General features: G+C 39.6%; 2 long non-coding RNA genes across 2 annotated transcripts; one reads left to right on the top strand and one right to left on the bottom strand.

The window, feature by feature from the left end:
• Positions 1-372: 372 nt before the first annotated feature.
• On the bottom strand, positions 373-24,964 carry LOC109501504. Its single transcript, XR_002159606.3, has 3 exons — positions 24,442-24,964; positions 7,819-7,930; positions 373-4,460 (listed from the first exon to the last, which is right to left on the bottom strand). It is a non-coding gene; the product is annotated as an uncharacterized LOC109501504 (long non-coding RNA).
• On the top strand, positions 10,833-17,005 carry LOC123386563. Its single transcript, XR_006600604.1, has 2 exons — positions 10,833-10,951; positions 16,852-17,005. It is a non-coding gene; the product is annotated as an uncharacterized LOC123386563 (long non-coding RNA).
• Positions 24,965-25,155: the final 191 nt, after the last annotated feature.

Genomic DNA, 25,155 nt, shown 5'->3' on the forward strand with positions numbered 1-25,155 from the left:
ATTTGCCCCATTTTGACCTTTGCTTCCTCAAAAAGGAAAACACAGAATTCTTCTTCATCAATATCAGTTTTACTTCAATTGGATTGGGGCCATATTTTGGTAGTAGTGGATATTTCTTGGTTTTGCTCCTAACATTCATTTTTCCTTTTAGTAACAGGACCCTAATTTTGCTTTGAAAGAACTATCTTTACCCAGTGAGCATAATTATAGTGGTCTTCCAGTCAGTGTCCCCTTTCTTTCTATTAACAGTTGGGAATATATTGAATCAGACATTCTCTAAGAATGAGAATTTTGTGGGGTGCCTGGATGGCTCAGTTGGTTAAGTGTCTGACTCTCGATCTCAGCTCTGGTCTTGCTCTCAGGGTCATGAATTCAAGTCCTGAATTGGGCTCCACACTGGGTGTGAAGCCTACTTAAAAAATAAAATAAAATAAAATAAAATAAATAAAATAAGAATGAGAATGAGCATTTTGAGAAGAATAATATAAAAAAGACAAATGATTTGAAACTTCTATTTTAACTATTTGAACTACTCTATACCTTTTCTGCTGAAGTTTGTCAGAGTTGGTTCTGTTGCTTATGACAAAAGAAATTTTAATTGATACAGAAGTTTTGAATGCTCGACTGGAGCGTTTTTATCCCTAATTGTGTAGGTAATGGGGAAATTGTAAACTTTATCTGCAATATGAAAAAGTTATAATTGAACTGTTTAAGATTAATAGAACCATAAAGAACACATTGGCTTTAGGAGAACAGAAGGGATGTGAGGGATGAGTTAAAAGGCCATTCAGTGGTTCAGGTGAGTGAAGGATGGGGAGATGAGGATGGAAAGGAGATGAGGGGTGAAGTAGACATTGTAAGGATAGGTTCTACGACACTGGGTTGTGCAATGGATGTGGGGTTGGAAGGGTGGTGATAGGGAATATGGCCCCAATTCTCACACTTGAACGGATCTTGAAGGACGGATAATATTTTCATGCCAGAGATGAGGAAAAGGCATTTCAGAGAAAAGAAACATCTGAGTAAAACTTAGAAGCCATGAGTATAAGGCAGAGTAAGGAAACTCGCTAGAGTATATTACTCAACATACCAGTTTATATGGTCTTTTCAAAAAGCACAGCCTCACTCATTTTTGTGGTCTCTGGAACAGTGATTCCCAAATAACTGGTCCATTAACTGAATGCATCAGAATCACTTGGGGAGCCTTACACATTGAAGATTTGCAATCCCACCTCCAGATATTTACATTCAGTAGAGCTAATGTGAAGTCCAGGCACTTTATTTTTTTAAATCTCCCCAGCTGAATATAATACAAAGCCAAATTTGGGAACCATGCCTTGGTACCCTTTAGGACAATGCTGTGCACATAATAGATACTCAAGAAATACCTTCTGAAATAATCTAAGTTATGTGTTTTTCTCTTTGTGGCCTCCCTATCACCTCATCAAGTGCTACATTTAATATTTGTTCAATAATTTCCATCATAGCCATTTTCCCAATGATACCTTCAACTCCTTGGCTATCTTTTTGCTTTAACATTCTAGAAATCACCAGGTCCTTCCAATTCTTCTACAGCAATTTTTCTCAAACAGCCCCCATTCTTTACATTTATAATGTTTCTATTCTGATAGCCCTTATTATACAAGTGGATTACTGCTAGTGAAAGCCAGCCTGTTATTTCCTCTTCTATAGACATATATATGCACAATGTTAGAGAAGAATAGACTCCAAATGCCAATTTCATCCTGATATTCTACAACCAGAAAACCGTATCAGTGTCTAGAAATGTGAAATGTACTTCTGTTTTTCAGGCCGTGATACTGAATGGAATTCCACAAAGAAACATTCAGTTATACAGTTGTCTGAGCGTCACCTCCAGAAATTCTAAATCTTTAGATCTAGGATGAATCTCTAATATCTTCCATTTTAATAGATTCCCCTAACAAGTCTTAGGACTCAAAGTTTAAGAACCACCATACTATGCTATGAGCAAAAGCTACCTGGGATTCCAATTTGGCTGAGATCCCATACAATGTTAATCAAGAGGGGACTCCTTTTTAGGGGAGGGAGAAGGCAAGGGTATGGATGAGGAAATTTCCAGGACAAACAGTAAAGGGAAAAAATCCAAAAGCTCTGGGAACAATGAGTAATATATTCAAAAGGTCTTGTGATAGTGAGAGAATATGCTGACAGAGTTTTTTTTAGAAGTCACAGATTTATTTTCAAATAAAGGGACTACTCAGACCAATTGGTAGACAGAACTGGGTGTATGTTTTTTGATAATCTTCAGGAAAATTCCCATTGCTGGATATAGTATCTGCTGATTTGTGTGTAAAACCAAAAAAAGAAGCATTGAGTTTAACTAGCTCAAGTAAAGCCAAAAGTGCTGCAATGACCATGTAACATTAGTGATGAAAATAATGTAGGGAACTAGATTCTTTTAAGGAATAAATTCATATTGTACTGACTTCTAAGATGTACTTTATTAATATTTAAACTAAAGTGGAATAATTTTCACTAGGGGATGAATAGCCTTAAGGTGGGAATGATACTATTTTCATATCAATTTATTTTCAATATATCAACATCTCAAGCTGGAAAGCTGGGTGTCACAATGTTCTACTCCACTGAGAGAGAAAAACATTTAGTAAAGTACCATAGTATTAAGATGATATAAATGGCTATATGTGGCAATTCAGTTAACTGCTTTGTGTGGTTGGGTTTTATTTCAGATCTTTTAGATGCCACATTCAGTTGAGTCAACCACTATGCTCACAATCACTTACCAAAAACATCAGAATCACTTTACAAATATGATCTTGGTTTTGGAGTAGGAGGACAGAAAATAAATGGTCACAGAATCTCCATACGTCATTTATTTTTTAGTGAAGGCAGCTATGCTGTAGTGAAGGAAGCTTTAAATTTGGATTCGAAGTTACATTAGAGTCATGATCTGCTGCCAGCCGTGTGTTTGGTAGGGTCACCTAATCTCCACCCTCCCCCTGCTCTGAAGGGGATCCAAGCACTTGTTCCCCAGCTGCTCAGCGTATTGGCTGCTGAAAGTTCACAGCTAGGATCTCCCTTTGGACTTGTCTTTGGTCAAAGAGATCTCCTTCACCTAAGGCTCCTCTCCTTTCCCAAGGGTAGGCTACATCCAACAACTGATCCAGGCCAGGGTACATTTCTGAAGCGCCATCCTGACTCAGAGCTCCCCATGAGATCCATTAAAGCTGTAGTGCAACTACTGTGTCATAGTTCAGCTTCTCTCTCTGCCCCGTGCTGTTCCCATCATCCCCTTCAGAGGGGATGATCTAGAAAGTGCTCCTCAATAAACCTACCCTCAGGTCGGGATCTCAAAATCCATTTCCCAGGGAACCTGACCTAAGACCCCAATAAAAATAAATGAAGACCAATTAAATGAGAATAAGCAAAGGCTAGTGATTTCAAACTTGCAAGGAAGTCAGCCACCTTCACTTGTGTCTTAACAGAGACTCAAGAAAGATAGAGGAGTGGGAAAGCTTTACGGTGAAAAAAGAGGAAGGCTTCAGGTATGTGGCTATTGGCATGAGGAAGATGTAGCTGGGCTAACTAGAAGCAGGGCATCCTACATAATGGTTAGGGGCGCATATTTGGCTGTTTCCGGTTGGTCCTAAGCTGTTGGTTATTAATCACATCTCTGTTTACACATGTAAAAATAGTGGAAAATAATACCTGCCTCATGAGGTAGTTGAATTAAAGGACTTGATGCTTAACAGATTGTAGGGTGTTGTTTTTATTATTACTGTGGACAATATTTTTAAATATGTGAGATTACCGAATTAAGAACTTTGGGTCTGACCTAATAGGGAAGAAATGAATTTGAATATACTTCCTGAGGTACTATTTCTTGAAATGAAAGTAACTGAACCACAAGTTTTGACTCCTTTCTTTCTCACGTTCCACTTGAGGTCTAATAGGAAATCTTTTGGTTCTACCTTAAAACACATGCAGAATTGAAGCACTCCCACTACCTCCCTGATACCAACTGCCTTGAGTATCACCATTATTGCAAAAATTTTCCAACTGTCTCTCTGATTCTTCCTAATTCCACCCTTGCTCAGCAGTCAGAGTGATACCGTTTTAATGTACGTCAAATCAAATCACCCCTCTGCTTCAAAATCCTTCAATGGCCTCCCATTTCTTTTAGAGTAAAACCAAAACCTTTACAATGACCTTCAATGACCTGTACTTGGCTCTCTCTTGGCTCTCACATCACCCTGTTCTACTTGCCCCCTTGATCATACCACTCCAGTTTCACTGTCCATCCGGCTATCGCTGGAGCACATTGGCCACACTCTCACCTCAAGGGCTCTGCCCTGGCTGGTCCCCTTGCCTGTCAGTCTCTTCTCTGAGACTGAGAATATTCACATGGCTCACTTCCACATTGCCTTCAAATCTTAGCTCCAATGTCATCTTCTTGGCTATCATAAAAAAGGCAGATAGTAATAAGGATTGGTGAGGGCGTGGAGAAATTGAAAACCTGATACAATGCTAATGGCGATGTAAAATTAAATAGCCTCTTAGAAAAACAGCTCCTCAAAAAGTGAATGTACAGTTACCCTATGACTCAGTAATTTCACTCCTGGTGTATAGCCAAAAGAAATAAAAACATAAGTCCATACACAGACTTGTACATGAATGCTCCTAGCAGCATTTCATAATAGCTAAAAACTAGAAACAATCCAAATAACCATCAACTAATGAGTGAACAAAATATGATATGTCCATACAATGGAGTATTTATTCAACTGCAAAAAAAGAATGAAGTACTGAATCATGCCTCAACATGGATTACCCTTGAAAACATTATGCTAAGTGAAGGAAGCCAGACGCAAAGGCTACATATTATATGATTCCATTTACATGAAATGTTCAGAATGGGCAAATTCATAGAGACAAGATAGATTTATGGATGGGGGTGGGTGGGGAGGGAGTGACTAATAATGAGAACAGCATTTCTTTCTAGAGTGATTAAATACTCTGGAATTCGATAGTGGTGATGGTTGTACAACCTTGTGAATATACTAAAGATTACTGAATTTGTGTGTTATAAACTAGTGAATTTTATGATATGTGAATTGTATCTCAATTTTTAAAAATATCATCTTCATGAGACTTATATGGTCATCATGTTTCATATTGTAATCTTCATCCCCTCTCCATCCTTCTCAATTGCTCTTCTCTGCTCTATTTATTTTACTGTGACTTTTAACATATATATATATATATGTATGTATATATATATATATACATACACACACATATATACACATATATGTATATATACATATGTGTGTGTATATAGATAGATAGATAGATAGATAATTTATTCATTTATTAGGTCTATTGTTCACCTGTCTCTTCCTGTTGAAATTTAAGCTCCATAAGAGCAGAGACTAGACTAGGACTATAGAGACACTACATTATCTATATACATAATACAAGAAAATACATCCATTTGAAAGGGGGGATGCTAGCATCACAATTACTAAGAAAGATTATTTTGCTCTGAAAGCTAAAAGGCTGAAGAGGAATGAGTTATATCTAGGGTGAAGGAGTCAAAGTCGAAAAAGGTCAGGTAATCACAAAGGAGAAAAATCTGTGAGGTTTGCACCTGAATAAAAGTTTAGAGGAAAAAGAGAAAAACATGCTCCACATATGGCAAATGAGTTTCCCAGTTATGATGACTAAATTCATTCACATAGACTATGGAATCACCTAGGCTAGAGAGAGCAAATTGGTAGGAACAAATGTGATAAGAGGTCCAGGACTTATTGGATCCCAAGGAAGCAAAAAAAAAATTCACTAGCAGGGGGCACCTAGGTGGCTCAGTCAGTTGAGAAGCTGACTCTTGATTTCAGTTCAGGTCGTGATCTCACGGTTTGTGAGTTCAAGCCCCATGTTGGGCTCTGTACTAACAGCATGAAGCCTGTTTTGGATTCTCTCTCTCTCTGTCCTCCCCTGCTCATTCTCTCTTGCTCTCTCTCGAAAAATAAATACATAACATTAAAAAAATACTTTCACTTAAAAAAAAATTCACTGGCAGGTGGAATTGAGCTGAAGGTTACACTTCTTACTTTGGATTAGAAGTAGGTAAGATGGTATCTTCAAATTAGGGGTTCCCATGCCTGTGGCCAAGCAGAACTGGGTAAAGATACAGATTTTCACAGGACATTTTGTTTGCAATGAGGGATGATGCGTATGAGGGTGAGAGAGGATAGCCCCTTTGTCATTAAAGGGCCTGTTAGTCACCTCAGAGGTTATTTTCAATTTTGGCATAACTTCATGAAGTCTGAAACCATCTTAATTTTTAATTATTTTTAATTTCAGTTTTTGAATCTCTTTTTTCTATGGGTATTTGAGGAGGCTCATTAATATTCAATATCGTAGAATAGTTACTGACCAAGTGACATATCATTTCTGTTTGACTGCGTAGGCCGATGGCTTTTTCTCTTTCTCCTCAATTTAAAATTAACTGATTTTGCTGCTATGATCTCCAAGTGATACAGCCTAACAAATAAAGCTAAGTTCAGAAGAATGTAGCAATATTTTTTCCAGCTGCCATTCCTCACTTCCCCTTCTTACTGTAGAGATACAGTACCCTTGTCCTGTAGGACTCTGGATCAGATCCTGATTGGCCTAATCCAATCACAGTGGCCCTGATCCCTTTGTTAATGATTGGTTTAGAAGTAAGCATGTGATTAAATTCTGACCAATGATACTTGAAGGTATAACTACTGGGGGAGGGGAAGTTTCTGCGCTGTTTCCTTTATCCTAAAAGGAGACAGTAGAAAGAAAAATCTCTTATTTACTTTTGGATGTCACTGTGTGCAGATTTGATGCTTGAAATTCCTTAGGTCATTCTGTAGCCATGAGGGGAATGTACAGTCTAGTTTGGGCTTGAAACCATTATTAGGGCAAAGCTGATGGATACAAGAGATAAAAATAGCCTGGATGCTCAATGGCATCAGTGAACCACTAACAACCTAATCTACAGTCCTATTGTATATGTCTTCCTACTGTTCCAGACTCTTAGATTTAGATCTAAGAGGAACTGAGGAGGTGGAGGCAGAGGTGGATGAGATAATTACTTTTCAAAGTCCAGTTTGATTTAAATATATATATATATACATACATGTATATGTATATATGATGGAGGTTTTTATTTTCTTCAGTAAGAGGATCCAGACAATTTTAATTTATGGTTAGCTGCTATCTTGGAATTAAATGATAGCAAAGAAAAGTTTTAATAAGTGTATCATCAAGTACATAATTAAATGCATTTGAGTGATATTTGGGTGAGGTAGAAGATGAGCCTACTCATGTTTGAATTCAGTTCTTTTGGTGTTTTATCAAATTCCTGTGTTGTTTATGTGGTTATTTTCCTTTCCTGAATAAGAACAAGCAGTAATGTCTGTTGTGACATTGGCGTTTACCAAATGAAGAGTACTTGACTAATAAGCAGTCTCAGACATGGCCAAATGTCCTCCTGTACTTGTACTTGATGAGATCCAGGCCTTTTCAAAATGATACCACATGTGATATTCTGTCTGCACTACACAGCTAATGTTCTTATGTGTGGATGTAGGAATAATTTGTTTCTTGTTTTCTTCTTTTTCTTCTTTGAAATTTGGTCAGTGAAGCATTAGGGAGAAAAAGAAAAATCTTTCAGAGCAGATCAAGTGACTAAAATGCCCTGGGTTTTGGAATTTTTAGTGGCACAAATTCCTTCCAAAAGTGAATGGTGTTTTCTCTGCATTTGGCAAAGTGAATTCTTACCTCTCAGATCAAGGTAATCTCTCCAGGGAAGAATATGGCTGATTTGAGGGGAGAAAAGTCCTGGAGCTCCTGAGACCTTCACAGCCTCTCACACTCAAACTGTCTTGTGCCTCTGTGAAAAGTGTTGAGGAAAAGAGAGCAATGAGTGCTTTTTAAAAAAATTTAAACCCACGTTAATTAACATATAGTATAATAATGATTTCAGAAATAGAACTTAGTGATTCATCACTAAACACCCAGTGCTCATCCCAAGTGCCCGCCTTAATGCCCATCACCCATTTAGTTCATCCCCCCACCCAACACCCCTCCAGCAACCCTCAGTTTGTTCTCTATATTTAAGACTCTCTTATGGTTTGTCTCCCTCCCTGTTTTATATTATTTTTTCCTTCCCTTTACCTATGTTCATCTGTTTTGTTTCTTAAATTCCATGAGTGGAATTAAATTTCTTAAATTCCATACAAGTGAAATTGTATGATATTTGTCTTTCTCTGACTGACATATTTCACTTGGCATAATACACTGTAGTTCTATCCATGTTGTTGCAAATGACAAGATTTCATTCTTTCTTTTTGATTGCCAAGTAATATTCCATTATATATATATATATATATATACACATATATATGTGTGTATATATATATACATATATATACACATATATATGTGTGTATATATATATATATATATATATATATATATATACACACACACCGCATCTTCTTTATCCATTCATCAGTCGATGAACATTTGGGCTCTTTCCATAATTTGGCTATTGTTGATCGTGCTGCTATAAACATTTGGGTGCATGTACCCCTTTGAATCAGCATTTTTGTATCCTTTGGATAAATACCTAGTAGTGTAATTGCTGGGTCATAGGGTAGTTCTATTTTTAATTTTTTTTAGGAACCTCCATACTGTTTTCCAAAGTGGCTGCACCAGTTTGCATTCCTATCAACAGAGCAAAAGTGTTCCACTTTCTCAGCATCCTTGCCAACATCTGTTGCCTGTGTTGTTAATTTAGCCATTCTGATAGGTGTGAAATGGTATCTCATTGTGGTTTTGATTTGTATTTCCTGATGATGAGTGATGCTGCGCATGTTTTCATGTGTCTGTTAGCTATCTGGATGTCTTTGGAAAAGTGTCTATTCATGTCTTCTGCCCATTTCTTCACTTGATTATTTGATTTTTCGGTGTTGAGTTTGATAAGTTCTTTATAGATTTTGGATACTAAATCTTGATCTGAAATGTCATTTGCAAATATCTTCTCCTATTCCTTTGAGTTTTTCTGATTGTTTCCTTCACTGTGCAGAAGCTTTTTATATTGATGAAGTAATGAGTGCTTTTTGACTGCAAGACTACGAACACATCAACATAACTTCCTTCAGTGGCTTTGCAGATAAGGCTACAATCAACTTTAGGGCGGATTATCTTCAGCAAAATTCTATTCTCTAGCACAAGAAGAACACAAATGTAAATAATAAATGTAACAATGATTGTTATTAACTAATAATTTAATAATATACATACAATAATAAAAATAATTATATTGTTTATGAAGTGATTACTGTGTTTCATGCATCATGTTAAATCTTTCATATGCATTTTATTATTTGATCCTCACAGTTCATTGATAAGCCAGGTATTGTTGTTATGCCCATTCTTATGCATGAGGTAATCGAGGCACAGAGAGTAGAAGTCATTTGTCCATAGTCCCACTGCGAATGGTAGAGTCAAGATTTGAATCTAAATCTGTCTGGATGCAGTAGCCTTTTCATGTGACACATAGCCTCCCCAAACCGGGTGGTAAATTCTGTGACAGCAGAAACAATGCCATGTTAAACCCTGTGTATTTAGCATCTAGAACATTACTTAGAAGACAGCAAGTGTTGGGATGCCTGAGTGGCTCAGTTGGTTAAGCGTCCAATTCTTGGTTTCAGCTCGGGTCATGACCTCATGGTTCGTGAGTTCAAGCACCTCATTGGGCTCCATGTTGACAGCATGGAACCTGCCTGGGATTCTCTCTCTCCCTCTCTCTGCTCTGCCTCTACTCTCTCTGTCTCTCAAAATAAACTTTAAAAAATTTTTAAAAGAATATAGCAACTGTTTGATAAATATTTATCAACGAATCAATGAACTAACGTGTTAAGTGTCAAGTTCAGCCTCCACAGTGCAGTTGCTTTCAGATGCCACCTGCCACATTGCCCTTCTCTGGCATCATCTCTGCCACTCATCACTACTCCCAGAAGTCACATTGATGCAAAGGTCATTGACAAGGATTGGAATGGCCAGTGGCCCACTTTTCACCCAGATTGAGCTACAACCTTTTCTGCTTCCTCTTTGTCTACTCTCCAAACTGAATCCCCCTCTGGAAGTCAAAGTAAGTCTAAATCCCATTACTTATTCTAGTACTCAGAGGTACACTAGAGATTAAGGGTGCCCCCTCAACCTTTCCCAATGTCTGGGCATGAAGCCCACACGGCCTGTCCCAATCTAGACACTTGTGTTTCCTTTAGCTTCTGGATAGTGACCTTACCACATGCTCAAAACCCAGATTTGGTCCCATGACTTGTTTTTCCTTTGGAAGAGCTTTTGCTACATGTGACTGATGAGTGAGCACAGCAAATGGTCACATTATCTTGTTTAAAAATAGAGGCTTAACAGTTGGAATGCTTTTGTCTATAACAGAATACCTAAGTAATATTGACTTAAAGAATAAGGACATGAGGCGCCTGGGTGGCTCAGTCGGTTAAGCATCTGACTCTTGATTTCTGCTCAGGTCATGAGCTCACAGTTCATGAGTTTGAGCCCCCCGCCAGGCTCTGTGCTGGCAGCATGGAGCCTGCTTGGGATTCTCCCTCTCTCTCCCTCTCTCTCTTTCTCTGCCCCTCCCCTGCCTGGGCTCTCCCCTTGCCTCTCAAAATAAACAAATAAACATTAAAAAAAAAAAGAATAAGGACATTTATTACATCACATGACAAAATGTCTGTAGCCTGGTTCTGTAGCCAGGTTCCAGGGTCAGTTAATTAAGCACCTCAATGATGCCAGTGCTCTGAACCACCTTATCTTCCATTCTCTTGGCTTTCCCTTCATGTCCCAACATGGACCTTCACTGTGAAGAAGCTTGATAAGCCAGGTATTGTTGTTATACCCATTCTTATGCATAAGGTACATAGAGGGTAAGTGGCTTGTCCATAGTCCCGCTGTGAATAGTAGAGTCAAGGTTTGAATCTAGATCTGTCTGGATGCAGTAGCCTTTTTATGTGACACACAGCCTCCCAAAACTGGGTTGTAAATTCTATGACAGCAGGAACAATGCCATGTTAAGCCCTGTGTATTTAGCATCTAGAACGTTACTTAGGAGATAGCAAGTGGCTACTGCTGCACCAATGTCTTCGTGTGATACAACATGCAACAAAAGAAAAGAACAGGGACAAATCTTTCCTAGAAGCTCCCAGCAGACTTCTTGGGAACCACTGGGTACGGTAGATTATAGGCAACCCAAACCAATTACTGGCCCTGATCTGCCACCCTTCCCACTCCCCTGTACTGTGAGTTTAAGCATAATGAACCCTTCTCCTGTCCAGCTGTCATGACATAATAGAAAGAAATCAGGTATATACAAAAGGTTAACGGTTATCTCTGGGGGGTGAGACTTTTTAGAAAATGTTATACAATGTACATGTACTACTTTAAAAAATACTTTATTTCAAAATAATTTCAAACTTATAGAATATTTGTAAGAAAAAAATGAGGAACTTCATATATCCTTTGCCCAGATTCATCAATATTTAACATTTTGCCACATTTTTTTTTACTAGCTACTCTATTTTTGTTGGAACCATTTGAAAATCTGCATATATCATTCCCTTTACTTCATAATATTTGAATGTATATATCCTAAGAACAAGGATATTCTTTCACAGATCAATAGTATAGTTATAAAATTTAAGGAGTTTAACATTGATACATTCCTTTAATCAACTACCCATGTTTTAATTTTGTCAATTGTCCCAATACTGTCCTTTATAGAAATTTTTTCCTATACAAGATCTAGTCCAAGATCATGTATTATTTGTCTTTTTTTTTTTTTAAATTGAAGCATAATTGACATCTGGCATTATTAGTTTCAGGTGTACAACAAAATGATTCAATATTGTTATATACTGTGAAATGATCATCACAATAAGCCTAGTTAATACACATAGTTACAGAATTCTTATTCTTATGATGAGAACTTTTAAGATCTACTCTCTTAACTTTCAAATATGCAATACAGTGTTATTAACTATAGGCACCATGCTATCCATTATATCCCCATGACTTATTTTATAACTGGAAGTTTGTACCTTTTGACTCCTTCTTCTCATTTTGCCCACCCCCATCCCCTGCCTCTGGCAACCACCAATCTGTTCTTTGTTTTTATGAGCTTCTTGGGTTTTGTTGTTGTTGTTGTTTGTTTTTTGTCTTAAGATTCCACATATAAGTGAAATCATAAGGTATTTGCCTTTCTCTGTCTTATTTTTACTTAGCATAATGCCTTCAAGTTCCATCCATGATGTCACAAATGGCAAGATTTTATTCTTTTTTGTGGCTGAATAATATTCCATTGTATATATACCACTTTTTTTTTTTTTTAATCCATTCATCGAGTTTGGACACTTAGGTTGTTTCCCGTATCTTGGCTATTGTAAATAATGCTGTAGTGAACATGGAGGTGCAGATATTTTTTTGAATTAATGTTTTTATTTTCTTTGGATAAATACCCAGAAATGGAATTACTGAATCATATGGTAATTCTATATTTAATTTTTTGAGGAACCTCCATACTGTCTTCCATAGTGGCTACAATTTACATTCCCACCAGAGATGCACACAGGTTCTCTTTCCTCCACATCACAGCCAGCATTTGTTCCCTCTTGTTTTTTCATAACAGCCATTCTACCAGGTGTGAGGTAGAATCTCATCGTGGTTTTGATATGCATTTCCCCATATTTAGTGATGTTGAGCATCTTTTCATGTACCTGTTGGCAGTCTAGATGTCATCATGGGAAAAATATCTATTCAGACCCTCTGCCCATTTTTTAGTCAGATTTGTTTTATGCTATTGAATTGTATGAGTTTTTTAAATATATATTTTAGATATTAACCTCAAATATTATTTCCCATTTGATAGGTTGTTTTTTTCATTGTGTTGATGGTCCCCTTTGCTATGCATAAGCGTTTTAGTTTGATGCAGTCCCATTTTCTTATTTTTGCTTGTGTTGCCTTTGTTTTGGTGTCAAATCCCCCAAAATCTTTGCCAAGACCAATGTCAAGGAGGGTACTGCCTTTCTTCTAGGAGTTTTATGGTTTTAAGTCTTACATTCAAGTCTTTAATCCATTTTGAGTTGATTTTTGTGTATAGGGTCAGATAGTGGTCCAGTTTCATTATTTTGTATATGGCTGTTCAGTTTTCCCAACAGCATTTATTGAAGAGACTGTCCTTTCCCCCATTGTATGTTCCCGGCTCTATTGTCATAAGTTAATTAGCCATATATGTGTGGGTTATTTGTCTTTTTAATTTGCTTTCAACATTTCCTTCTCTTTCCATGCCACTGACATTTTTTTTGTTGTTGTTTTTTAAGAGTAGGCCAATCATTTTATACAATGTCCTCAGTTTGGGTTTGTTTGATGTTTCCTCATGATTAGATTCAGATTATGCATCTTGAGCCAGAATATCACCTAAATGGTGTTGTGTCCTGCTCAGGGCATCATATCTGGAAGCATACAAAGTCCATCTGCCCCTTATTAGTAATGTTAACTTTGATCACCTGGTTACATCTGGTTTCCCCACTGATGCATGATATTTCTAATCATAAAGGAAAATGTCTTCTTAAAAACTAATACATTATAAACAATCACATTACAACAACTGGGAACTGAATTTAAATGAAAAACTCTATGCTATGCTCTCTTGATCATGCAAGGAAAAACTTGCTACACCCCATCGATAATACTGAATTTGAGAGACAGGAATGGGACTTTAAAGCATCACGTTTCAGAAAAGAAGGTTAGGGTCTGGAGAGGTGAAGTAACCTGCCCAACATTAGTATCAGAGCCAGGACTAGGACCACTGTACAGTCCCTGATCTGCCACCCTTCCCACCCCGCTGTAGCTGTGAGCCAAAGAACAGCAAATGCTTTCCGTGTCCAGCTGTCACCAAGAACTCTTTTCTTTAAAAGAAGAAAGCTGGTGCTCCCCCTCACCCACCTCCTTGCCATTCCATATTATGATACTCCCAAGTCCTTAGTCCAGACTCCAGATCTGCTCATATGAAAACACTATCCATGTCCAAACTGGAAATGGGTTTCCTGTTTTATCATTTAAATGAGTTACCTTACTCCCCAGTTATCTCCACAAACTCACTTCTCACTGCTCATGCTCACAGCTTGGAGCCAGCAAAAGAATGAGATAAAGCAGCTACACAATGGTATGTTGGATGTATTCCACAGAGGTGCCTTTGTGTAACTTGTGAGGGGAAGAGTAGTGATTTTTTTTTTTTCTGGCTAGAAACAGTCAACTGTGCTATTTTGAAATCTACCAAAGGCAGACAGTCCAACAACCTATAATTGTAGAGAGGGGCCATCTTTCCTGGCAGCCGTGTCTGTGTGTGTAGGTTGTGAAAGGCAGTACCGGCCCAGAAGTAGACCCAGTGCCAGGAGAGCTGAGGTTTCAACCCTGTGCTATCATTTTACTAATAAACTTCCTGTATTGCCATCTTATTTCATGATAGCAAGTACTGACCTTTCTGTGCCTCTGCTTCTCCTATTGGTGATAAGAAGAGACAGACACTCGCACATACTTACAGGGGTATTTGTGAAGACAAATAGAGAATAATGAATGGAACAAATCTTAGAGGCTCTTCCACTAACTGGTTGTTATGGGACTGTTAGGAACTGAATTGTGTTTCCCTACCTCCTGCCCCTCACCCCCATTCATAGGTCAAAGACCTAATGCCTACTACCTCAGAATGTGACTATATTTGGAGATAGGCTGTTGAAAGAGGTAATTAAGTTAAAATGAGGTCAATAGGTAGGCCATAATTCTGAAGACCATGTGAAGACAAAGAAAGAGGGCAGCCATCTACTAGCCAAGGAGAGAGGCTTCAGAGGTAACCAAGCCTGCTGACACTTTGGTTGGACTTCCAGCCTCCAGAATTGTGAGAAAATCAATTTCTGTTGCCTAAGGCACCCAGTCTATGGTATTTCATTTCATCACTTTAGCAAATCAGTGCGGGTATCTTGGGAAATATACTCCTTCTAGAAAGAATAAACTATGTAATCTGTGGGACCCAGTGTAAAGGGGCCTCTTAAAAAATTAAGAATTTCAAGATGGTGACAGTAGAGAATTAAACCAAGTATGAAGCCCCTCTAAGTGTGGGCCCTGGGTGACTCCACACATCTTCCACCCATGAAGTCAGTTCTGCTTCTAGACTTCAGTTTCCTTATCTGGAATGTGGTGATAATAACTGCACCTACTTTGGGTTTGTTGAAAAGATTAAATCATTTTCTAGGACTACGTTCTCAGAAAACCTGAAAGGGTAACCAAGAAAGGTGTTCAAAGTTTAGCATTAAATGTCTTGCTGAGGTTGAGTCACAGGGTCACAAGAAAGAATAGCTTGTTTTTTTTTTCTCTATGGTCAGTGAGACATTAGTCAGTGGGAGGGGAGAGTGTGCATGGAGAGGAGGGGCAGGGACATTTCAGAGCTGAGAGATTCTGTTGGAGTGAACAGTGCAGATTATTTGCTAATTTGCTTATTTTATAGTCTTAGGGCCCCTGGTGCAGGGCATATGATTTCTTTTTCCTCACTCCCTCCTGCTCCACTGGAAGTGGTATTTGGGCCCTGGAGCTTCTGAGTTGCTGTCTGACTTTCTGACAAAAGTGTTATTATTTCCACACATATGACTCTCTTATTCTATAAATAAAGCTTTAGAAGGCAAGTGAACACAACTCTGATGTCTAAAATAGGACAGGACAAATAAAGCTGATCCTTATAAGATTAATCCTCATTAGGAGGGAAAGTCAGGGGATTCTGAGTGGCATTTTGGAAGGGGTGATTATTTTCTTTGACATATTTATTCCCTTCTAAGAGCATTTAGAAGCCAGTGTGTTGAACGAATTAGAATAAAATGCCCAGCACTAACAACTTTTCAAACAATTATAGCATAAAGAAATAATTTTTAGTCAACACATAAAGTTCTAAATCTTCTGCTGGTATCTCAGCAGATTTCAATTTTTTGCAACTCCACCTCTACAAAGGCAGGTTTGAATCTAGGCTCCAACTCTTTCCTTTCTTAACATGATGACGGAAGCACTGATTCACAATATCCACTGACGGCCCTTTTGAAAGCAAAGCTCAGAGGCTTGCTAATGAGCCCTATGAGAAAGCATCACTGGGGCGCCCAGGTGGCTCAGTAGGTTGAACATCCGGTCATGATCTCGCAGTTTGTGGGTTTGAGACCTGCATCGGACTCTGTGCTGACAGCTTGGAGTCTGGAGCCTGCTTCAGATTCTGTCTCTCTCTCTCTCTCTCTCTCTCTCTCTGCCCCTCTCCTACTCGCCCTCTGTCGCTGTCTCTCTCAAAAATAAACATTAAAGAAAAAAAAAAGCATCACCTGTCCTCGAATCTGTGGTCACTCTCACAAATAAAAGCAAAATGGGGTTGATTGAGAAAAGTTTGTTTTTTAATGAACAAAAAGAGAGTAGTAGCATATGCCCTGATTTTTTTTTTCATTATAATTAGAATAAATCTAAACTCCTCCAATATCTTAAGTGATCTGGCTGCTTTGTGAGAGGTGGTAGAAAGATAAAACAATATTCAAGCTTCTTTTCTTTTGGTCTTTGTTCATTGCCCTTATAATCATAGCCTCTTCGTTCTAGTTGCTTAGGGAAGGAATGAGGTAGAACAGGGTCATGTAATTAATATAATTATATTTAATTAATATGTAATGATAATTGCATGTTGAAAACTAACACATTCTAAAATTCCCACAGAGCGTGGAAAGATATACCACCAAGACAGACTGAGCCTGACTCAAAGTGAAGTCGCAAAGAAACGTGATTAAGAGACAAACTCCATCTTGATCACCAGACCACATCTTCGGGAATTCCACCTCATTTCGGAATAAAAACACTTCACTTCGTGCCATTTCTTTCAGGGAAGGTAAAATGGTCTCACATTTATGATCTCACTTGAAAACACAGTATTAGATTATTTCAAGTGTTCATACTATCTCAGGTGATGGAGATTCAGAATGAGACTATCTGGGGAATGAAGGAAATGCAAGAAACCACTGAACCATCAAGCCTCATAAGAACTGGAGCCTGGTTAAATATCCAACAGTAACTGTATCTGTCGTTCTTGTTAACTCAGCTTTTCTCTGAGCACACACTCTAGTCCTAAATTGGGTTCAATCATGCTAGCATGTGACTTCGGGCAAGTCAAGCTTTTGGTGGCATAGTTTCCTCATCTCTGAAATGGAAACAGACCTCGCCAGGTTGAAGTTAATATATTTCAAGCATTTAAAATAGCACCGGAGACACAGAAATTGGTGTTTCCTATGATCATTATCATTTTTTAAAAATTTACATCCAAGTTAGCATATAGTGCAACAATGATTTCAGGAGTAGATTCCTTCATGCCCCTTACCCATTTAGCCCATCCCCCCCCCCACAACCCCTCCAGCAACCCTCTGTTTGTTCTCTATATTGAAGAGTCCTTTATGTTTTGCCCCCCTCCCTGTTTTTATATTATTTTTGCTTCCCTTCCCTTGTGTTCATCTGTTCTGTGTCTTAAAGTCCTCATATGAGTGAAGTCATATGATTTCTGTCTTTCTCTGACTAATTTTACTTAGCATAATACCCTCCAGTTCCATCCATGTAGTTGCAAATGGCAAGATTTCATTCTTTTTGATTGCCGAGTAATACTCCATTGTATTTCTATACCACATCTTCTTTAGCCATTCATCCCTTGATAGACATTTGGGCTCTTTCCATACTTTAGCTATTGTCAATAGTGCTGTTGTAAACATTAGGGTGAATGTGCCCCTTCGAAACAACATACCTGTATCCCTTGGATAAATACCTAGTAGTGCAGTTGCTGGGTCGTAGGGTAGTTCTATTTTTAATTTTTTGAGGAACCTCCATACTGTTTTCCAGAGTGGCTGCACCAGTTTGCATTCCCAATTATAATTTTTTATTATCATAGTTATATTTTCTATTACTTCTACAGCTATTTCCCCCTACTCTTACAGTGTCTTCTATCTCATGGTTCTGATTGCTGCCTTTTCTGTGTGTGACTTTCAGCATCTACATCTTTTTGCTTTGAGTTGCTGACTTTCTTCTGATCTCACTTTCTATACTTCATGCTTCTACTTACTTATGCTTCTGCTTATTGCCTTTTTTCGACGTGCCTCTCTGCTTCTTTTTGCTTTTTCTATTCTCTGTTTTCTTCCTTTATTTTTTTTTTTAATGTTTATTTATTTTTGACACAGAGAGAGAGAGACAGAGCATTGAGCGGGGAGGGGCACAGAAAGAGGGAGACACAGAATCCGAAGCAGGCTCCAGGCTCTGAGCTGTCAGCACAGAGCCTGATGCAGGGCTTGAACTCACAGACTGTGAGATCATGACCTGAGCTGAAGTTGGATGCTCAGCTGACTGAGCCACCCAGGCGCCCCTATTCTCTGTTTTTTTTTTTTATGTGCCTCACATTCAATGTCTTTTTTTAAATGTTTATTTATTTTGAGAGAGAGAGAGAAAGAGGGCACAAGAGGGGCAGGGGCAGAGAGAGAGGGAGAGAGAGAATCCCAAGCAGGCTCAGAGCCCAATGCAGGGTTCTATCTCATGAAGCACAAGTTCATGACCTGAGCTGAAATCAAGAGTCAGATGCTTAACCGACTGAGCCACCCAGGCACACACATTCAATGTCTGGAGACAGAATCTGATGGGGCCACTTAGTGACTAGTTAGTAGGGAACTCTGATGAGTTCCCATGCTTATGTCTGCTCCAGGCTATCGGCAAGTTTACACTTAACTGTCTTTGATTCAGGTGGGAATCCGAGGTCCAATCAAAACTGTTCAAGGGTTTCAGGAGGTTAACTGAGAATTGTGTGTGTAAAGAACCACTGTGGAACTGTGTCAGAAGGAAGCTGTGGGGGTGGCAGCATCCAGGGGTTTGTGGCTCCATTTCAGTGCTCTTTCTTTAGCATTATTGTCATTCCATTTATAGATGATGAGGTCATTTACGTCTTATGTCAAGTGTCAAAAATGTCAAGTGATCCTACGTGCTTTATTTAATTTTACCAAAGAAGAGGTGCTATTTCTTACACTTCTTTTTATTCAGGAATGGGTGATGATCTTTTTCAGAAACAGCATCTTGCAATGTAGACGGTAGTTCTATGGCTATTACACTATAATTAATTGAGAAGTCAAGCAATATAGGGTCACATGGAAATTATATACGGAGAGATAAGAGAAACAAGGTTCAAAGCACTTAAAAGACATATACTAAGGTGATGGTTGAGACACTTTCTCCTTGTTCCCTTAATACCCTGGCTAGTTTAACAAACCACAGTACTAATTATCTTGTAATTCACAGGCTACCCAGTCAGCTTCCTTCAAGTGAAAAGGCCTTTCTGGAGATAGAAACTGGAGGAGACAGAGAGAGCAGGAGAGAAACTCATTTTTATAGGATTTGGGAGATAAGATGCTCTAACCTAAAGATTTGCTAATCAGCAACTTGTTTCAACTTGCCACGTCCCTTTAATGAGAGCATTTATTTAAACCAGCTGACCCATCCTCATCTTACATCTATTTTGACTAAAACTCATTCCTCTTAATCCTCTTAGAGGTTTCGGGATTGAAATCTAACATGCCATTTAAAATGTAAATTCTCCTGAAGTAGAAGAATTCTAGTTAAAGATTAGGAGAGACAAAATAAGGCAACAGTAAATTAATGATTGTCCAGGTAAAAAGGTGAATGGGGTAGAAATGAATGGATTAGTCTGAGGGCTGGGAATCCTGCATGGCGCTCATCCAGAGAAGAGGGTACACTACAATGTCAAACTGGGTAAATTGTGGTTAGTAGTGAGCCATGATATATTATTTAAAAAATGAGCCTCACTAAATATTGTGGGAGGTGATTATCAAAGGGGGGGGAGTTACTGGCTATGTATAATGCTCTGTTGTTAAGTGAAAATGTTCCCGGGGCCTCTGCAAAGGTTTGTGCACGGTGCATGTTGGTAGGAAGGAATGGCAAGGACTTGTCACCCCTGGAAAGGCCTGGCAGCCCTCGGGAGGGTCTGGCCTGCTTGGGAAGAATGCTATGCTGACCATCGGCATGGAATGGAAAATAAGAATTGCTGCTGTGTACTGAAAGGGCTGACTTGCCATCTTGCTTGCCTCTCGCAGAGTGTAGGAACCAGACATGCTTTTTAGGAAATTCAATTAAGTATGTTTGTAAATGGGATTAACTGTTTAAGGGAATTTAATTTGTTTAGTTGAACCATTAATTGGATATTAATCAAAGATCATGAAAAGCAATAGTCTCTATTTTTAATTAAGATTGTTTTCCATTTAAATATAGAATAATAAAATGGGTAATTGAATGTAACTGCGCTTTTGGAGTTGTCTGGCAGGTAACCAGAGAATAACGTGTGTGTTCTGGGTTGCAAGGAAAGAGTGATTAAAATCAGACCCTGCTTGAAGCGAGATACTGGTCCTATTTCTAACCTGTCTCCATGGGCAGGAAGGGAATAGGGAGGAGGGTTGGATTCATAAACGATGATACGGTGATAGCTGAATAGTGGCTTAGTGTCCAGCTAAAGGATATTAAAATGGTGTCTGGGTTATCACCAGTGCCATGCTTAGAATCAGACAGAATACGCCACAATTTCCTTTAGAAGGAATTCTAAATCTAAGCGTGTTTCATTTGAATTTGGGTCCATGATTTATACCATGTGTCCTACTCACTCTGTGGTTAGCAGTGGGACGGGGACAAGAACAGTCTGAGGCACCCACATCTTTTAAGACAACGCTAGCAGAGTTCTTTCTGAACTTCTAAAGACCTAGCTCAGGAGGTTAGGAGTTTTGAGCAAAAGTCAGCATTCATTCATTTGTTCATTCAGTGACTTTCTATTGAATATCTATAGGATGAAGCATGACTTTATATTCCCTAACGAACATAAAGATAAAGCAAGCTGGCATCCGGCCCTCAGGAATTTATAGTCAGTGAGGGACATAAGCCATGTATAAAAATAACAGTACAATTGTTTTGTGGCATAAGAAAGAGGAAAATATGTTTACGGTGTCTTATTATGTGTCAGGCAATGTCCTCTGTCACCTCACACATGACATCTCATCAAATCCTCACACTAACGCTGTGCAGTAGCATTTACTAGAAAGGGACAAAAACCATCCTTGACTGAGAAAGAAATATTTTTCGGGAATATGGGTGCAAAGCCATTCAGTTTGCACAGCGAATATGAATATGAAGAAGAGTGGATGATTAAGTGCAGAAAGGTAAGTTGGAGGCCAGGATGTAAGGGCCTTTGGATGCCCAAAGACAGTTTGGGCTTTGTACCCTGGTAAAGGGAGACATTCAAGTGTTTTGAAAGGAGTCAAGAATGATCAGGACCGTGCTTTAGAGAAGCAGCAGCTGGAAGCCCGTACAGACCAGAACAGGCACATGACGTGCCCTGGATGAGTCAGGTGAACTCCCGGTCTCTGCATCCAAACAAAGTGGGGGATGTGTCCTTGTGCCTGCACGGGCTTGGGGAAGGGGGAACAAAGATTCCACCCGTTCCCTGTTATTCTGGAGGGCAGAACTGAAAAAAGGTAGACTGTGGACAAGCAATGCTTTAGATGTATAAAGAAAATAGGGCTTGCAGTCAGAGACCTTGCTTTCAGTCCCAGTTCTGGGTATTCGGGAACAATTCATTTATATAACCTTACTGAGCCTTTGATTCCTTATGCGAAAGGGGGCTAATAACATGCACCTTAATGAGCAGTTATGAGGGTTAAATGAGACACAGGACCAAGGTCTTTGGAGGGGAAAGTCAAAAAAGGAGGATCTGCTTGCTAGAAGAAAGATCTTGAGTGGGCCTCTCTCCTAGTTTGTATGTTCCTCGTTGCCAGGTAAATCCAAGCAGGGCCTTTCAAGGCTACTTGTGAGGAATGCTGTAGAAGGGGTTCTTCCAGCCAACTGGTGCATTAAATGACCTTCACAGTCCATTTCAAGTTCTATTTTTGTTACTCCCTGCAGGTTTCTCCCACTTTCAAAGTATTCCTCTCCCTACCCGTACCCCATAGTGTTAGCATCTGGCACAATTTATAGGTATTAAAGGTAAGGCTAACCATAGGAATAACTAGGCAGGAAATAGATATCTAGAGCTGCAGAGCTCATTAGTGTTGAAACCACAGGAGTTGTAGATGGACTTTTCCATGAAGCCAGCTAGAATCCAGGATAACGGGTAAAGTCTGGGTATCTGTTCCTCATGCATCCTATTTCACTTCTGCTACATTGCTGTTATCCTTTGGGGCTTCTCCAAGATAGCCAGAGGCCAGTGCTATACATATGTCCTTTTTTTTTTTTTTTTTTTTTTGGTAAATGAAGCATTATGGTGAAGCCTAAATGTAGATAGAACAGAGAGAGGAGGGGTGCAGGGAGAAGGAGGCTGAACTTGCCCATTGGTTCCTTCCTCACCCACTCTGGAACCCTTGGTTTGAACACTACTGTTCCAGCCTGGGCCTGTTTTCAGCTTTCCTCTTGACTGTTTTGTTTTCTGGACTCTGATGGCAGCTGTTATCACTCCAGCTGCAGAGGGGATGGGAGGCGACTTCCTGTTATTCCATCCAGCCATCCCTATGGGGGTGGGACATTCCCTCCCCCATCTGCTGCTGGTTGTAGCATGTGAGCCAGGATGCAGCCATCCTAGGACTGGGGCTGGAAGAATGACTGGTAGCCACCCAGCCACTGTTGGAAAGCATTTGGGGAACAAAGCAGGCAACAGGCACCACCGACAAGTGTGTCCCTGACTGAGGGGGCACGGATAGTTATGATTTCCGGCTGTGAGATTATTGGTGGTTTGGGTGCATTAAGGAATGGACGGGGGTTAGGAGCGATACGATGATCCATTTTTCTGTAGTCCCATATTTTTGAGTCTTTGAATAACATGTAAGGAATACAAAGAGGATTAAGCACGGAGCTTGCTCAATCCTGTGGGAAGATAAGGAAATACATAAAACTGGACGTAATTACCCATATGTTTATATCTCTGTACAACCTCAATAACCCTTACAATAACCTTTGATGTATTATCAGCCCCATTGTATAAAGGTGTCGTTACCAAGGCTTCTGATGGATGCTTCAGTGCCTTGCCCAGTTACACAGTAAGTAAGTGCCAGAACTGTGCAACGGATCCCCAGCCCTTTTTCCATTCACTGTAGCACACAGTGAGGACTGGGACTTTAGTTAGGCTTTGAGGAAAGGGCAAGAGTTAACACAAAGAAGAGCTGGTATTCCAGGTAGGCCAGAAGGTAAGAATCAAGCAGCGATCTGTGAGTAGACCAGCTGGAATATAGCAGAGGGTTTCCCAGGAGTGAAATGGGAGATAAGGTGGGAAAGGTAAATAGAGGCCAGGTTAGGGAGAGTTTTGAATAGCTAGCTAAGAATTGTAGGGAAAGGGGGTCTGATTTAGAGGAGAAGATGTTAATGGCAAAAGCAAACAGTGTTTTAGAAAACTCATTTGGTGGTGATGGATGCATAGAAAGACTTAGAGCTGGGGAAAAATGAAGTCAGAAATACGCTAGGAGGTTGGAATACTATAGGTCTGACAAACAGCACAATGGTATAATGGAAAGTGGATCTGTGACAGAAGTCTGGGTCTGTGGATTTTTTCAGCATTATAGTGTCTGAATGAGTGTCTGTTGTGGGCAATCACTACTATAAAGGGAGAAAATGGTTTGGGAGTCAAATGGTTCTTGGTTTCAAGCCCAGTTCCGGATGTTCTGGAGTAATTTACTTCTATATAATCTTGCTGAGCCTTTGATTCCTTATGTTAAGGTGGGGCTAATGACACTTTGCAGATTGGTTGTGAGGATTAAATGAGGCACAGTGTTTGACTCTGTGCATCTATCTACAATTTTTGGCAGAATAATGAAATGTAGGAGATGTTGTCATCAATCAAAAAGCAAACAATACAAACCAACAGAAAGCCAATACTTAATTCATTGTACTTCCAGAAGATAATGGATACTATGCTATCTATATCTCATACAAATAGAGCCACAGTTCACCATTCAGTTCTGTCTTGGATCAGATATTAGGCAAACTGAAAGAACCATCTCCCGAGAATCATTCTGTTCTGTTAGCCAAAGGGATTATACAGCACGATATCCGTCAAGGGTAAATGTTAGTTAATTCTTAATTGATAGCTCAGCCACTGCAATTGGCTCCATTCAATAGTAATTATTCTCATGTGGCTTGTTGAACTCAATTGTGAGATTCCCCTCCTCCCCTCCCTTTTCAGTAGTGCATGAAAGCAACAGCCTTAAGGTACTTAAAAAGGTAAACAGTAATTTTTCTTACTTCAGAGATTCATTTTTTTGTGTGTGTCCGAAGCTCGTGTGGTGTGATTTTCACCGCTAAAAGCAAAAGCAGCAGCACATGGCTGATAACGCCACCGGATAACAATTCAGAGCTGGGTCGCGCGGTTTTCTCGTCCAAACCTTTCCGGAGCTTTTGAAGTTCTAAATTCCCCATCTAAGGGAACACCCAGCAGTCCCAAGATGAAAGGGAAGAACAGTGAGCTGCCGTTTTCCTTTATTTGCATGACTTAAAGCTAGCCATTTTCTGCTCCACGCGCTGCGGGACTCGTACTTGCCCGTCACACAGAGGCAATTGTTTTTCCTTAAAAAGGGGGCTGGGGTGGGTTAGTTTCGTTTCCGATCTGGGACGTAGTAAATACCCCAGGAGAAGTTTAAAACACGATCCGCAAGGTTCTAGCCCATACCATTTATCCCCTTTTCTTAGAGATAGCAGCAAAGGCAGCATTTTTTTTTTTTTTTTTCCCACCACCACCCACTCCCAGCCGTGGTCTAGCTCAGCGAGGAATGTATAAAATCAGTTGACTCCTCTGAGTGACGGTCTCCGGGCCCAATGAGCGGGCGCCCGGGCGCGGCCGACCCCACCCCCTTGCGAACTCTCTTTGGCTAATTCCCGCAGGGAGGGAGGAGAGAAGGCGAGTGGGAGGTGGGAGGGGGAGGTACCTGGAACTGGGAGTGATGTCAGCTCCTAGCTCTG

The sequence above is a fragment of the Felis catus genome, chromosome B4 (assembly GCF_018350175.1).
Source record: "Felis catus isolate Fca126 chromosome B4, F.catus_Fca126_mat1.0, whole genome shotgun sequence".
Taxonomy (NCBI): domain Eukaryota; kingdom Metazoa; phylum Chordata; class Mammalia; order Carnivora; family Felidae; genus Felis; species Felis catus.